Consider the following 15,807-nt stretch of genomic DNA (forward strand, 5'->3'; position numbering starts at 1 on the left):
CGATGCCATCAGTCCTAGGGATATAGTTAATTATTACAGGTGTTGATTTTCATGTGCAAAATCATGATATCAAAGTACCTCAAACAAAGACGTAAACTGTCCCATGGTCTACTCACCTATAGCTCCATCTATGTTCGTTTCTCCTGAGTCTACAGATTTAATATGACTCTGTAAAATATAAAAATTAATAAGTGAAGATTTCAAAATAACTCTGAAAGAAAATATAGATAATGTTTTCCCCAAAACAGCACCTATCCTTCTCACTGAAATAATTCCTGGAAGGTATTACATACCATATACAATTTATTAAACTCTATAATCGTAGTCTTAAAATATGATCATATGAAATAATATATATATATTATAAACCATAGTCATTTTTAAACATACAGATCACTATCCATGATATTTAATGTTGGAATAAATTCAATAGAAATAAAAGCACAGAAAGATCAACCTATAAAAGTGAGGAAAATCCAATTAATACATAACCATTTCCAATATGCTACACTTACTCACTCCCTACCTTGGATGTTAGTAATCAGGGGAAACAATCCTCTCAAAGGAAGGTCAAGCCTTATCTACCCTGAGTGCACATTGCATCGAGATGCAATAGTTCAAGGACTGCCTTCAAAGTTCACCACTGTTGTTAGTCCCTCTTATATATGTCCTACCCCAACCCCAACCCCAGCCCCATCCGTGCAGGATGACCCCCAACTCTGTTCTAGAGGCAGGCCTACGCAGCTCGGCTACGAGCTCCCTGCATGAGTTTCCCAGTCCCCAGCTGAACGCACCACACAGAAGAGGTACTCTGTGAACACGATCTGAATGAAACAGTAATAATAAGCAGCGTGGCCATGTTGGTGATGTGCGGAAACACTGCAACAGAGTTCTGGCCCCCAGCTCATAAAAGAATACATATATAATATTTTATATATAATAACAAATAGCAAATAAAGTATAAAATTACCCTGGAATAGAAAAAAACAAATAAGCAATCAGTCTGGAGGGAAAATGAGTCTACTTGGTCCAATGGTTCTTCTCAAAATACTTGGTAAAGTTATTTACTAAAATACTAAAGTATAGTAACAACTATATATAACAATATAAAAGAACATATGTGTAGGCTTTTGTGCTATAAAAAAATAAAGAAAAATAAAGAAAATCCTTAAACTCATATTTGAGTTAAGAACTAAGACATTCCAGGGGCACCTAGGTCAGTCAGTCAGTTGAGCATCCAACTCTTGATCTCAGGGTTGTGAGTTCAAGCCCTACGCTGGGCTCCATGCTATACTTAAAAAAAAAAAAAAAGAACTAAGACATTCCCAATTCTTTGCATGAGCTTCCTCACCCCATGTCATGTTTTTGGAGATAACCACTGTCATGAATTTATCATTTCCTTGGCATTTTTTAATAGTTTTACTAGACTTGTGTCCCTAAATTGTATACTGTTTGTGTATTTTTGAACTTCACTGAAATGGTATCAAACTGTACACAGTTTATACAAATAGGACAGTATATAGCCATTAAAATGTGGGGAAAAAAGAAATTTTTAAAGTTATGGGAAAATACTTATGAGTCAAAATTAAATAGAAAAAAACTGGGGTGGCTGGGTGGCTCAGTCAGTTAAGCATCTGACCCGGCTCTGGCTCAGGTCATGATCTCAGGGTTTTGAGATCAAGCCCGGCATGGGGCTTCCCACACTCAGCAGGGAGTTTACTTCCCCTCTCCCTCTGCCCCTCCCCCTGCTTGCTCTCTCTCTCACTCTAATAAAATAAAATCTTTAAAAAAGTTAAATAGAAAAAAGAATACAAATCTATATACACACAGCATAATCTCAACCACATGTATCAGTGTAGGTCATATACATATATGTTACACATACAGTTTTCTACACACAGATGCATATATATGAATTGAAAACACTCTAAGTAAACAACAATATGTTAACAATGGGGTTGTTTCTGAGAGTGGTGAAGTTATGGGTGCTTTCTCCTTCAAATCTCACTATAATTTTCTACATTTTCTTGAATAAGCATATATTTTATAATTTAAATAAGCACAAATTGCCTTTAAGACAAAATCTCAAAGACATATGCTCTTTGAAAGCTGAACATATGAGACACTAAATTTTTTTCAGTCTATGACTACAAAAACAAAAAAAGATTAAAAAAGAAATAACCATAATAAATAATAAAATAAAATTTTAAAAAGGTAAGGTAAGCCTGTCATGCTAATTTGGCTGAAATAGTTTCACAAAATTCCAAACTGGGCACATAACTTTTGCCGAGTACATACAGATTTGATGTTGAATAAAATATTCAAAGAAAGATGTCTTTTGACTTAAATAAATCTATTTAAAGATCTGCAGATTACCAAGTAAAGAAAGAAGGCACAGCACAGTATTTATACTATCATCTCTCCTGTGTATATATTTTTAAATATAGATCATACACAAACACAGATGAGGACAAAAATTCTGGAGGAAGAAATCAAAGGAAAGCACTAACAGAGGTGCTGGCCTGGGAGGTGGGTTTTCACGCTTCATTTTCTGCCCTTCTGCACTGTTGGAATTTTCTAGCCATATATGTGTACTAATTTTTTTTCTTTTTGGGGGGTGCCTGGGTGGCTCAGTCATTAAGCGTCTGCCTTCGGCTTGGGTCATGATCCCAAGGTCCTGGGATCGAGCCCCACTTCGGGCTCCCTGCTCAGCGGGAAGCCTGCTTCTCCCTCTCCCCCCCACCCCCCGCTTGTGTTCCCTCTCTCGCTGTGTCTCTCTCAAATAAATAAATAAAATCTTTAAAAAAAATTTTTTTCTTTTTTAATGTCATGAAGGATTATCTAGATAGTGAAATTATGGGCTTCTTTTAACTTATTTTCTTCCTTATACTTCCTGTTTAATTAAAAAAAATCCCTCCTGAATGTTTCATTGGTTTACCAATTTTAATGTCTTTTGATACATTTCTTCTTCAAGTAAGCATGAAGGTGTATAAATTAGGAAAATAAGCTAGATGCACCAGTGCGCAGAGAGAGGGCTCACTTGAGATAAGCAGTCATGAATTTAAAGTGAGACCAGTTACAAAAAAATAAAGAAAAAGAAAAAAAAATTAAGTGAGCCCAGTTATTTCACTGAGTTTTTCTCTAGCCATATTTAGCCCCTCAAAGCAGGAGGTAGAAAATTACATTGAGCCAGAATTAGGGTTTGCCAGAGGACGACACTGGAGGAAGAAAGCAAAGGGAGTTACAGGTTTGTGTAAGGCAATAACAGGGGCTGAACAAGGGACTCGAAGCTGAGTGAAGAGAAAAGTGAAGTCGTTGGCCCTTGAGAGGGCAGGATGGTGAGCGGAAAGTGCTAAGACCAATTTAAGTCCAGAGGAATCGAAGGGCTGCTGGACATGGGGAGCAGAGGAAGTGAGGTGAAGATCAATGGTGGTGGCCAGACAGCAAGGCGCTGGAAAGGTCATGGGTGCAGACAGCTGAGAGAGGGAAGACAAGCTCCTGAGGGAAGAGGTGCTGGAGAGGCTGAGAGGTCAAGGTGTTGGAAGGATGGTCCATAGTGAAGTCTGGCTTTCCAAGAACGTGGACAGATGCAGCACGGAGACGTTAGCAGTGAGCTCAGTGCTGGAAGATTCCGAGGAATGAGGGGCAATGATCCAGGAATCTGTATGAGCATGGCACAGGGCGTAACACAGGCCACCTTCTGACGGCACAAGCTTCAAAGCTGGGAGTTTTAGCAGAGAAGCAGAAAGGAGGGACACCTGCCCCACAGCCAGGCTCCCTGGGTGGAGGAGTAGGGGGCAGAAAATGGCACCATCTAGAAGGAAAAGCTGCAGCTCCAGGGCAGACTGGTGCTCTGCAATATCATTCAGTACTTCAAAGAAGCTGGGAATGAGCTCCTGTAGCAAACTATGTATATGATTTAACTCATGGTTCATAAAAAGCGGGGGGGGGGGGGGGGGAACCTCATAATAGGAACACCTGTGTGGCAGTGAACAAGTACATAGTATCATATTTTTAAAAATGTAAGATACACTCTCTCTGTTGTATCTACTGCAACTGAAGTCAACACTTTAAAAATCCTCAGAAGGCAGGGAGTAGGTCTCTTTTCAAATAATTATCTCAATACCCAGGATAAGTAAAGATTTACTAATAATGGAAATTATAATTATACTTTTGTATAAAAATCTATCAGAATCATTTTAGCATTTCTTGTATTTGAAAATTAGAATTGTGAGGTCTTTTTTTTTGTAGAAAACTGTAGCCACCACACTGCCATTATTGCACTTTTATAAACTAACGAGGCCAGGACTTCAGAAGAAAACCACAACAAAATCCTTTTCCTCAGCTCATTAATCAAGAGCATTTTCAAAAGGACGCAAGAAACACAGTGAACATTAGGTTAATACACATCATGAGTTCCTGAGCGTATTTCCTTAATGTCACTGCTTCCTATTTCCCAGCCCAATTCAATGGAGGCCCCACAGAACTATGGTATTCACCACAGGATTTCCCCATAGCACTTCCCCAGAGGCTCACACTATCCCTAGATACTTTTTTTTTTTTTTTTTTAAACTGGAGAGAGAGGTGGGTATGATGACACACTGCTTCTGTTAATCAGAAGGGAAAATAGCAAATATCAGCTATGTAGTCCTCTTTTGCCTGGACCCTTTCAAAGCTTAATAATGGTTTAAAGGTGCCCCGCTAAAGTGGTTCCAAATACTCGCCTCTTTAAAACATAAGACGACGAAAACTTCATTTCAGTTGGGAAAAATATGTTTACAAAATGTTAATTCCTATACTCATGTGTCCATATGTAAGAAGTATCCCGAATTTTTCTACCAAAAAAATAAAAGAGGTCTATGGGTCAAATAGGCAAACCATGCCCGGTGCCAGCATGAGGAGTGAGACCAACAGGAAGCACACAATTCCACTGCCCCCTCCAGCCCGGCTCCTTCAGGACCCTTCTCACGAGTGGCCACCTCACCAGCCTGACTGCTGTCTCCATAACTGTGGAAGGCAGCTCAGCAGTTCCTGGAGAGCTGCTTTACAGGAAGCCCAAAAGCTCTGGACAGCAACTTGCTGCCACTGGATACAGCTACTAAAGATGAACCACACCGGAATACCTCAAATTAAGGCACATTAAGCTATTCTACCAAATATATTTCAAAAAATACGAAAAAGAGTATTTATCTCCAGATAGAACAATAAGGCTTTCAAAACACAGCACCAAATACATACACAAGAATGACCTGCCCCCTCAGGCCACCAGGACAGAAGGTGTCCTGTGCTCTGGACAGTTTCTACAGGACTGCTCTACAGAACACATACAGCTGTGCAGCCCCCTTCTCTCCTCACAACAAACCAAAACAAAACCCACAAACAAAACCTCTCAAATAAGTTCAGGAAACCCTTGCCAAAGCAAAATTTAAAAGAATTATTTCAGAGGCTTTAATATGATAATCTGTACTGTGAATTTCTATGAAGCTGGAGGATGTTGGATGAGTTGACTTCGCCTGGTGGCATCAGTAGGGCACTGTGACTTCAATAACACCTTTGGCACCTTCTAGATAGATTATGAATCAATTCACAGAAGTAACAACCCTCAACAGTTCATAATATATGCACAAGAACTCTGTAGATAACTAAATCCAAGTCCTTCGTTTTAGTCAATACCTCTTTCCCTTTACTAGTTTTTCATCAAAGCCATCAACACCGAGTATAAGAACAATGAACACACACAGCTAAGGCAAATAACAGATGTGATGAGGAAAATAATGAAAAAATTCTGGGATTGGCCATGATCCAAACTAGGAAAACAGCCTGAAGAAAGCCCAAAGATCTTTTCCATTTTATTTGCCTAAACTCCCTCTACCTGAGTGGCGTTATCTAGGGAAAAAAAACTGCTAAAGATTTTCCAATATCCTAATTATCTCTCAACCAGGCAAGTTATTTTCCATTCCCTAAAGGGGCCTATATTAAGAAGACCCTACAGACTACCTCCCAACCCACAGAGTTCACCCATTCTTGTCCATAAAGACTTTTAGTTGAGACATTTGCTGGTTCCTTGAAAACTTAAACTGTACTCAGTTAATATAGGCAGAGAAAAGTACTCCACAGGAGAAAAAAAAAACAAGGGAACAAACAAGGATAATTATCCGCATCCCCAATAAACACTGTGCCAAAAGATTCCAAGATGGCTACAGGGAAAAACTACCATTTCCAGGCAACGATAGTTCAATGCAGTGGGATCAGAGAATTCGGTCATGCCAAAATGCCAAAATGATACCTATATAGTACTTAAAAACAGATTAAAAAGCAAATTAAAGAAGGTAGCAAGTGAAAATTCTAATAATCTGCAAATCCATGAATGCACAAAAACAAAATTACATACTCTGCAGAATTTGGGATTCAAGGCACTTAGGATGATAAAGATTTGAAATTAGGTACAAAAGGACCCTAATTGCATTGCTTGAACACACTTCTTAAAAAATCAGTGACCTCCACTCAACATTTGTACTTCAAAACTTCACATTTTACTCTATGATGAACCTTCTAGAAAACTATACTCTCACCTGTGGAGGACAGTCATTTTTTTTGTATACCAAACTTACAATAACATGGAGATATTTACTACATTTTAACTAGAAACCTCTATGTCCTTTTGAAAATCTCAGTTGAGTGTTTGTTATTAATATCAAAGTAAGACTGGAGATGCCATGTGACAAATGTCCCAGCTTCCTCTTTATGTAGCTCCCCATTTTATCAACGATAGATATTATAACTATTCCAGGCTAGAAAAAAAGATAACAGAATTCATGAGCCACAACCTGAACAAAAAGACGATTTTTTGCAAGCAAAAATGAAGTGAAAGGACAATGATTTGCTTTTCATTTTTACTCATCTCCTCAAAATTAAAGAAAAAGTTAAATTGAGCTTAACTTAGAGAAATGCCACCATAAAAAGAGACACTGCATGTAACTGGACAACATAAGCTAAAGTAAATAATGAAGATAATATAGTCACAGCATTCCATTCTCACAGGTTGATCATTTTAAATTTTTTCATGACGTTTAATACCAAAATCTATGAAAGTGTTTTCTATGGACTTATTTACCCTACTTGGGCAGTATCTGAACAAAATACATCAGGAGAGAATGTATTTTTCTCCAAATGTCAAATTTTATTACAGTCAACAGATAAAAATATAAAAAGGTCACATTCCTAGAGACAAATAAATACCACAAAGATTTTACTATTACTTCATTCTGACACCAAATTCCACAGACAGTAGAGACAGCCACATTTTTATTAGGAACGTGAAAAATTCAGTGTTACTCACAAGTATAGTTCCATAACTGAAAAGGAATTCTTCTGTTACAACTTGAGGTCGAAATACCTGTGTGATGAGAGTTTCCACAGATTAAATCCTGAAAGCCACGTATGAGAAAACAAAAAGAAAATGTTTTGTCTGAATTGATGTCTCTAAGATTCGGTTTACCAAGAAGGGAGTCACCTTTACATTATTGTTTTGCTAATAAGATAGTACCTGAGAAGTTACCAGGTGAAGCACTATAGGCATCAGGGGTAGACACATCTTCAGCTGCTTCGCTTGGACTGTTGATGGGTGTTTACGACCAGAAACATTGGCCAAGGCGTTAAGAATGTCACCTGCAAAGCACATCCCAGAGCACACACGACAGTTACAGACCACAAATACTTAGGGACCACTAGTCACTGCTTGAACACTCATGGGGCTGCTGCGGTAATTACTCTCCAAATAAAAGAAGTGGGTAGGGGCTGTGTTATTTTATTCAGAAATACTGAGATTATACTAGAAAGCGGTGGCCTCTGGGGACAGAATGGATATAAGCTTGATCTTTCGTCTAGCAATTTTAAATAGAGTTTATAGTAATGGTTTTCGATATGATTATTCTTCCTTTTTCTTTTCTTTTTTTTTTTTTTATTTTGGTCTTTTCCAAATTTTAACCACGAGCCTTTTTCACACTTCTGTAAACAGGAAAATGTTATTTAAAAAATTAAAAGTGAGTGGCTCAGTCGGTTAAGCATCCAACTCTCGATTTCAGCTCAGGTCTTGATCTCAGGGTCATGAGTTCAAGACCCACGTTGGGCTCCACGCCCAGCCTACTTAAAAAATATGTAAGTGAACAGATTACAGATTGCAATTTTTAAATAATAGGATGGAAGAAAAAAAAGATCAATTCCTAAAGCTTCCCATTAGATGATAAGTCCAGTCATAAATAAAACTTGTGCTGTGGACATCTGAATCTTAGCAGCACATCCTAAAACAAGATGAGTCTGGCACTAAGAAACTCAGCTACCAATTGACCAGACTGTAGTCTGCAGGTTGAAATTTTACAAAAGGTTACAATCCAAAAAGAAATTTGAAATGTTCTATTTTCAGTCATTAACAGGCAAAAAAAACCTCTGAAAGTATTAGTAAGGAGCAAAAAGATACTGTCAATCAGCCATGAAGATATTTTCATTATTCTGATTTAATACTCTAACATTCTAAGTATACTTTACCATAAGAGATTGGATCAAATTTAACATTTTAAACCTTTCTGGTTTATAGCTACACCTGCTGGAAAAGCATGGAATGGGATTTAAACAAAATGTACGCATTCCTTAGATTATTTTAGTTTCTCCAAATAACAATGAAATAAGAGATTAGCTGGAATAGACATCTTTTACAAATCATTATTAGATATTTGTATTTAAATTTTTCAAACTCAAGAAATTTCTGAACTTTGAACTTCAATATCAAAATTCTTTAATATCTAAATGCTAATACCCATGCATTTTTAAATTCTTTTAACAGTAAATAAATGTGTGGCTGTAACCTGAAGGAAAATTTTTCTTCTTCAGAATTAGGCAGAGAAAAATCTTGGGAAAGTCACCTAAAATATAAAGCCTAAGTTCAATTTTAAGCTCTTAAGATGCTTTCCTTGTGTTTATTTTCCAAAATCGCCCGTTCACCACAGATAACACCTCAGTGTGACCTTTAGCCTGCTCGTTGCCTCAGTCATATCACTGACGCAAAATAATTGCAAAAACAGATAAAGCAAATCTTGAATTGAAATCTTGAAACTACACAATCAAGAAAAGGTGTAACCGCGCTCGCCTGTGATAAGCAAGAGGCAAGAATAAAAGAGGCGAAGCCTAAAAGCCCAGGCGCAGAAAGGCAATCAGCAAGGGGCGTACGGATGAGCTTCCAATTTACCCAGGATCCGTGGCAGTTCTTGCACGATATGACGGATGAGAAGGTCCAGGCATTTGGACAGGTATTCATTGCTGCTTTGCTGCTCCTTGCCTGGAGTGGTCTTTCTGCTGTCTCTCTCGATGTACATCACCAGTCTACATACAGGAAAGTGCAAAAGATTACCTCTCATGATAAAACAGTTGATAGCATCTGTCTGAAAATGCCACCAAGGCAAGTGTTTCCAGGGGGCACAGTCCCAATCATGCTGACATTTGGATTTGTAGCAATTTGTCAGGCACAGTCTAGTTTTGCCTTAGAAAAATCTAAATGTTTATGCAGTAAGAAAATAAGGCAACTTTGAATGTATCTGCCAATGTATTACAAAATAATGCCCTGATTTCATTTGGCCTTGGCTCATGAAAAGAAACCACATTCTTTAGATGACAGAGGAAAGGCAGAAAAAGGCATCTGGGCAGAAGAGCGCTCTTGGAGTTTCAAAGATTCAAAGTAGAACCACAAATTGTCTGCACTTCTGTTGGTCATCAGTACTAAACTTGCTTGGAACCTCAGGCAAGTCACATGAATTCCGGCTCCTTCAGTAAATTGTGTACATAAATCCAAAGAAAAAGTTTCATTTCAGCACTGGGCGATACAGATAGCAGACACTATATCAAAACATCTGGATTTCACATGTCCCTTTGTCCCCTAGTTTTATGATCTCTGCCCTTTAACGAACATATGACTTCTTTAACCCACTGACATTCAGTACATCAATCTCTGACCAACTGTGCCCAGCCCAGACCCAAGGAACATACTGACCATCACTCCAGATACTGAGAGTGTGGTTGAAAACTTTTAGGCTCACGTTTCATCCCCTTTGCTGAACCCACCAGGCACCTTCCCAAATGCCCATTTCTCTTGATTCTTTTTTTTTTTTAAAGATTTTATTTATTTATTTGAGAGAGAGAGAGAGAGAGAGAGCATGAGGGGGGAGGGTCAGAGGGAGAAGCAGACTCCCCACCGAGCAGGGAGCCCGATGTGGGACTCGATCCCAGGACTCCAGGATCATGACCCGAGCCAAAGGCAGTCGATTCACCAACTGAGCCACCCAGGTGCCCTTCTCTTGATTCTTGAAAGGGCAGTGAGTTCACTGATTCCGTCACATGAAAGCCCCTTTATATCTCCCATGCCATCATCCCTCATCATTCCTCTTCTCAGCTCCCTTGTTCTCACTCATATCACCCAACTTCTACTTCCCAGAGGGAACTTCGAACCAACTCCTACTGTCAGTGGGAAAGAGGTGGTTTTGTACATAACACAGATATACATAAAGTATACTGAAATCATAATGCTTAGCATTCATGTGGCTCTCTTCATAGATCTGGTCATGCTTTTTGCGGTTTTTGCTTACTATTACTTGGAGCTCTACATGAACACATGCGGACAACACCGAATCAAAAGTCTGTTTCCATCAGCCAGTTAGTATCCTTTGTTTGAGTCACTGATTACAGCACTGGCCACACTCTAACAAATACATGGCATTCGTCAAAATGCAGGGAAAATACTCATGAATCAGCAGAAATGTATCAATACTACTTAAAGAATTCACAGGACAAAACTTCTTGATGATGAGTAAACCACAGAAATAAGACCCTGAGATTTCATGATAAGTGGAATCTAAGAGCTTCAGGAGATGTGATACAATGCGTGGGGGCAGCCTGCTCTGCCAGCCAGCCTGGGCTCCCAGAACATGCAGCACCACACACCATCATTATGGCCAGGAGCTTCTGAGACAAGAGCAGCAACTTCAAGAACCTCTTGATTAGTTGGCACTGGTCCCTCAGCCCAATCCAAGGAGCAGGACCTGAAAATACCAAGGACAGGGAAACTTAACCTTTTCTGCTCCCCAAGAGGGGTTACCTGACATCTCCTTGCCCAGCCCCACCATCTGCCCAACGGCTTTTCCAAAATGAAAGAATATGGCGTCTCCTTCAAGATGAGTATTTCAAACACACCTTCTAACCATAATCTGCTCTTGATCCTACTTGCCCGTTCTTTCACTGTGACCGTTCCTCAACTTCGGGAAATCTTCTTCTCCTAATTGAATCCATGACATTTTCTCCCAATCCATCATCCTTCTCTCTTCTTCACTTACTTCCTGATTCGATTATATCCCATCATCCATCATTTCGATACCCTTTTGTCCCCTGTCTTTTCTTTGTGCCCATCTAGCCAAATGAACTCTTTGGCTAGGTCTGCTTTCTGGATGCCTGCAGAGAAGGCTGCTGCAGCTAAACTCCACCATAAATGCGTGGCACCAGTACTGAACGGCCCAGAGCAGTAGCAGCAATCTGACTGTACTGGTCAATGTATGTCCAGTCTATTTTCAAATTTTTCTTCTCTTCAAACCCCCAAGGGTCCACCCTCTCATGAGACTGTGAGTGATTTTGCCTCCTGTTGTACAGAGAAAATAGAAAGCATCATGAAGGAACTCTCCTCCCTAATTCTCGACATGGACACCTACTGTGCATCCCATCCTAGCTGCCTTTCCTCCCATCACAACAGTGGACCTCTCTCTCCTTTGCTCCGTGCTTTAGATCTCATTCTCTCCCACCTTCTCAGAACCTTAAAACTGCCAATTACTCATTTTCCCTTTTATATATTTACTTCCTCCCACTTAACAAAATAATTTTCATGTTCTTCTAGCAACTTCTTCATTGCCTCTCTAGGCCCCTTCAAATCTCTTAAAAGAGAAATCTATACCTAGCACCTCCACAGTTCCTCCTACATGTTCCTCAACCCTCCCCAGTCTGACTCACGCTCATCACTCACTTGAAGGTCACTGACAATCTCCATGCCATCAAACCCAGCGGGCACCTGTCAGCAGCGTTCAGCACTGTTGCCACCTCTTCTTACTCCTCTATATATCATGACACCATACATTCCTAGTTTTCTTCTCCAGTTTCTTTAGTTGGTCCTTCTCTGTGTCTTTTGTTGACTCATGCTCCTAAATGCTCAAGTTTATCAAGACTCAGTTCTAGATCCACTGCTCTTTTCTTACTACCATTTGACCCAGGTGATCTCATCCCCACCAATGATTTGACTTCCACTATGTACAGAGATGTTTTCCAATTACATAGCTGCAGCCCAAACCTGGTCTCTAAGCTACAGATCTACATATTCCACTGCTGATTTGACTTCTGTTTTTGTTTGTCTCAAAGCACTTCAAAATCTACATATCCCAGATAAACATGATTATCATCCCAACAAACCTGGTGGTCTTTCAGAATATAATGTCCCATTGTAAGGCATCACTCTCTACCCTATTAATACAGGCCAGAAACCTAAGAGTCATCCTTATCACCTCCCTTTCTCTTACTTCCCATACCATGTCAATCATTAAATGCTCCCCAAACCCTTACACTTTTCCACTCCCAATCAAGTGCAAGCTTCCATACTGCCTTCTCCCGGGCAACTACAACAGCCTCCTAGCTAGTGTATGTCTTTCTACTCTGTCATTTTCACCCTTACACACCATACATCTATGTGGATCTTGTCCATCAAGTTGCTCCTGTTCTTAAAACTTTTCAAGGGAATCCCACTGTCCTGAAGTTCTTAAAACTCCCTATCATGAACTTTAAGGCCTACAGTGTCTGGCCCCCAACTGCATCTCCAGCTTTGGCTTGCTTGCTTCCCTCCGGTTACACTGTTCTTCCAGCCCCTCTCACCTTCCCCAGCAATAAGGTATTGCCTCTCTGCCTACCTGGCTCTTCTCTTCTCTCCTGGCCAGTGAGATTTTATAATGTATTTTTATACATTTTATAATGTATTTTTATATATTTTATAATGTATTTTTGATTATCTGATAATGTTTGGCATCCCAGGAAATTTAAAAATACCGTAGGGCAAGAACTATATCTGATTTTGCTCACCACATCTTTCCACTTATGAGCACAGTTCCTGGCATGAAATAAGTGCCCGATAAATATTAGCTGACCAGATACATATTGCTGTTGAAACTGCCCTAAGACTTTACCTAGTTCTCTGAAGCAATTCCTTGGTCCTTACCTTTCCCAAGGCCTTTTTCTTAATTCTACTGTTTGATGTATTTGGCATTATATTGCTGGGGAAGGAAGGAAGGAAGGAAGGAACGAAGGAAGGAACAAAGGAACGAAGGAAATTTTTAAGACAAGCTTTTTCTAAGGAAGAGATACCATAAGTAAAATCAAAAGACAAATGAGGGAAAAATATTTCCCCATTTGGTTCTTCAAGGGATGAATGGTTAAAGAAAATGTGGTATACAAATACAGTGGAATATTATGCAGCATGAGAAAGAAGGAAATCCTGCCATTTGAGACAACATGGATGGATTTTGAGGGCACTGTGCTAAGTGAAATAAGCCAGACAGAGAAGACAAATACTTCATGGTAGCATTTCTATGTGGAATCTAAAAAAGGAAGGAAGGAAGGAAGGAAGGAAGGAAGGAAGGAAGGAAGGAAGGAGAGAAGAGAAAAAAAGAGAAAAAAGAAAAGAAAAGAAAAGTCAAACTCCTAGCAACTGAGAGTAAAAAAGTAGTTGCTAGATGCTGGGGGTGGGGGGGAATAAGGAGAGATAAGTAAGACAGTACCAACTTTCTGCTATAAGAGCAATAAAGTCTAGAGGATTTAATGTAAAACATGGTGACTATAGTTGAGAACACTTTATTGTATAACTGAAACTTACTAAGAGAGTAGAACTTAAATAATCTCAAAAAAAAAAAGATAAATCTGTGACTGGTGAATGTATTAATTAGCTAGATGGGGGAGTCCTTTCTTTCACAATGTATCAAATCACCACAATCTACACTTTAAATATCTTACAATGTCAATTATACCTCAATAAAGCTGAATTTTTTTAAAAGACAAATTGGGAAATATTTCCAACTCAATCACAAAAGACTATTTTATATGTATATACACACACACATATATACATATACATATCTATGCCTCCCAGATATCAATTAGAATAAAACAAAGAGGGGTGCCTGGGTGGCTCAGTCGGCTAAGCGACTGCCTTCGGCTCAGGTCATGATCTCAGGGTCCTGGGATCGAGCCCCGCATCGGGCTCCCTGCTCGGTGGGAAGCCTGCTCCTCCCTTTCCCACTCCCCCTGCTTGTGTTCCCTCTCTCGCTTTCTCTCTCTCTCTATCAAATAAATAAATAAAATTAAAAAAAAAAAAGAATAAAACAAAGAAGCCAAGAGAAAATATGAAGGATAGGAAAAGGCAATATACAGAGAAGATAATATAAATGGCCCAAGCAAGAAGATGCTCCACTTTGCCCATAATAAGAAAAATGTACAGTTAGCCCTTGAACAACGTGGGAGTTAAGGGTGCTGAGCCCCTGGCACAGTTGAAAATCCACGTATAACATTTGACACCCCCACCTGAAAAAACCTAACTACCAATATTGGAACCACAAGAGATCACTTTTTACTGTGATACGCAATTTCCTACAGAGATGAACTGCCGCTCAAGCACAGACTACTAGTGTCACATGTTTTAAGCAGATACTCGCAACACTTGAGCTCACTGCAACTGCACCAGGAAGTAGCTACAAAATTCTTACAGTGATACAGTATGTGCTACAGTGAGTTTTATGTAGCTATGATTTAATACTGCATCTTTACATTTGTTTATATCTCTCTCAACTACAAATGGCACCCTGCATAGTCTGTATGCTTGAGTTGTGATAAATTTTAACATCTTTTAAGATTTATCTACTTCTTTTAGAGAGAATGAGTGAATGCACATGAGTGGGGGTGGGGGGCACAGAGGGAGAGAGAAGGGGGAAGCAGACCCCGCTGACCACACAGCCCTGTGCAGGGCTCAATCCCAAGACCCCAAGATCACAACCTGAGCCAAAACCAAGAGTCGGACGCTTAACTGACTAAGCCATCCAGGCGCCCCAAATTTTAACTTTTTATAATAGATTTATATGTATTTAATAGCAGTAAATGATAAAGTAGACTAGTATCTACATATATTTTTTCCATTCATGACATACCCAACTTCTTCTTAATTTTTTCAATATTTCTATGCTATATGCTTTGTCCATAAGTTTTTTTCAAATTGTCACAAATCTCAAAAAAATTTTCCAAAGTGTTTATTGGAAAAATCTGCATATAAGTGGACCCATACAGTTCAAACCCATGTTGGTCAAGGGTCAACTGTATGTTAAAATAACGGTTTAGCCTTCAAATGGCCAAATGCAGAAAGTTTGGTAGCGAAGACTGCTATCAAGACTCTGGAGGATACCAACACCCTGGTACTGCTGGTGGAAGTAAAACTTGGTGTAAATCCCAGAGACAGTAGGTTGGCAGTATCTTCAAAATTTAAAAAAATCTAGCAAATCTACCTCTAGGAAGAAACATATATACTTGTATACATGTGACGCATCCATATTTTTCTGCTTGTAACAGTAAGATATTAAGGAGGAAAGTGTCCAGCAAAAGAGAGCTGGTTAAATAAAATATGGTCCAAAATAAAATATAAATAAATAAATAAATAAATAAATAAGGTCCATCATTACACCGTAACTATCAAAA

At 39.2% G+C, this 15,807-nt stretch overlaps 1 protein-coding gene across 2 annotated transcripts in view; it reads right to left on the bottom strand.

Annotated features, from left to right (window-relative positions):
• Nucleotides 1-15,807, bottom strand: part of LOC102744639 (serine/threonine-protein kinase ULK4) — a 157,127-nt gene continuing 141,320 nt past the window's right edge. For both annotated transcript variants that reach the window (XR_014146541.1, XR_014146538.1), the window contains exons 21-25: nucleotides 9,242-9,375; nucleotides 7,547-7,668; nucleotides 7,340-7,396; nucleotides 117-168; nucleotides 1-14 (exon numbers count right to left, since the gene is read on the bottom strand). The gene's annotated coding sequence lies outside the window, so the exon portion shown is untranslated. The remainder of the gene's footprint in view (nucleotides 15-116; nucleotides 169-7,339; nucleotides 7,397-7,546; nucleotides 7,669-9,241; nucleotides 9,376-15,807) is intronic.

Source organism: Leptonychotes weddellii, chromosome 1 (genome assembly GCF_054177405.1).
Source record: "Leptonychotes weddellii isolate Sample4059 chromosome 1, ASM5417740v2, whole genome shotgun sequence".
Classification (NCBI taxonomy): domain Eukaryota; kingdom Metazoa; phylum Chordata; class Mammalia; order Carnivora; family Phocidae; genus Leptonychotes; species Leptonychotes weddellii.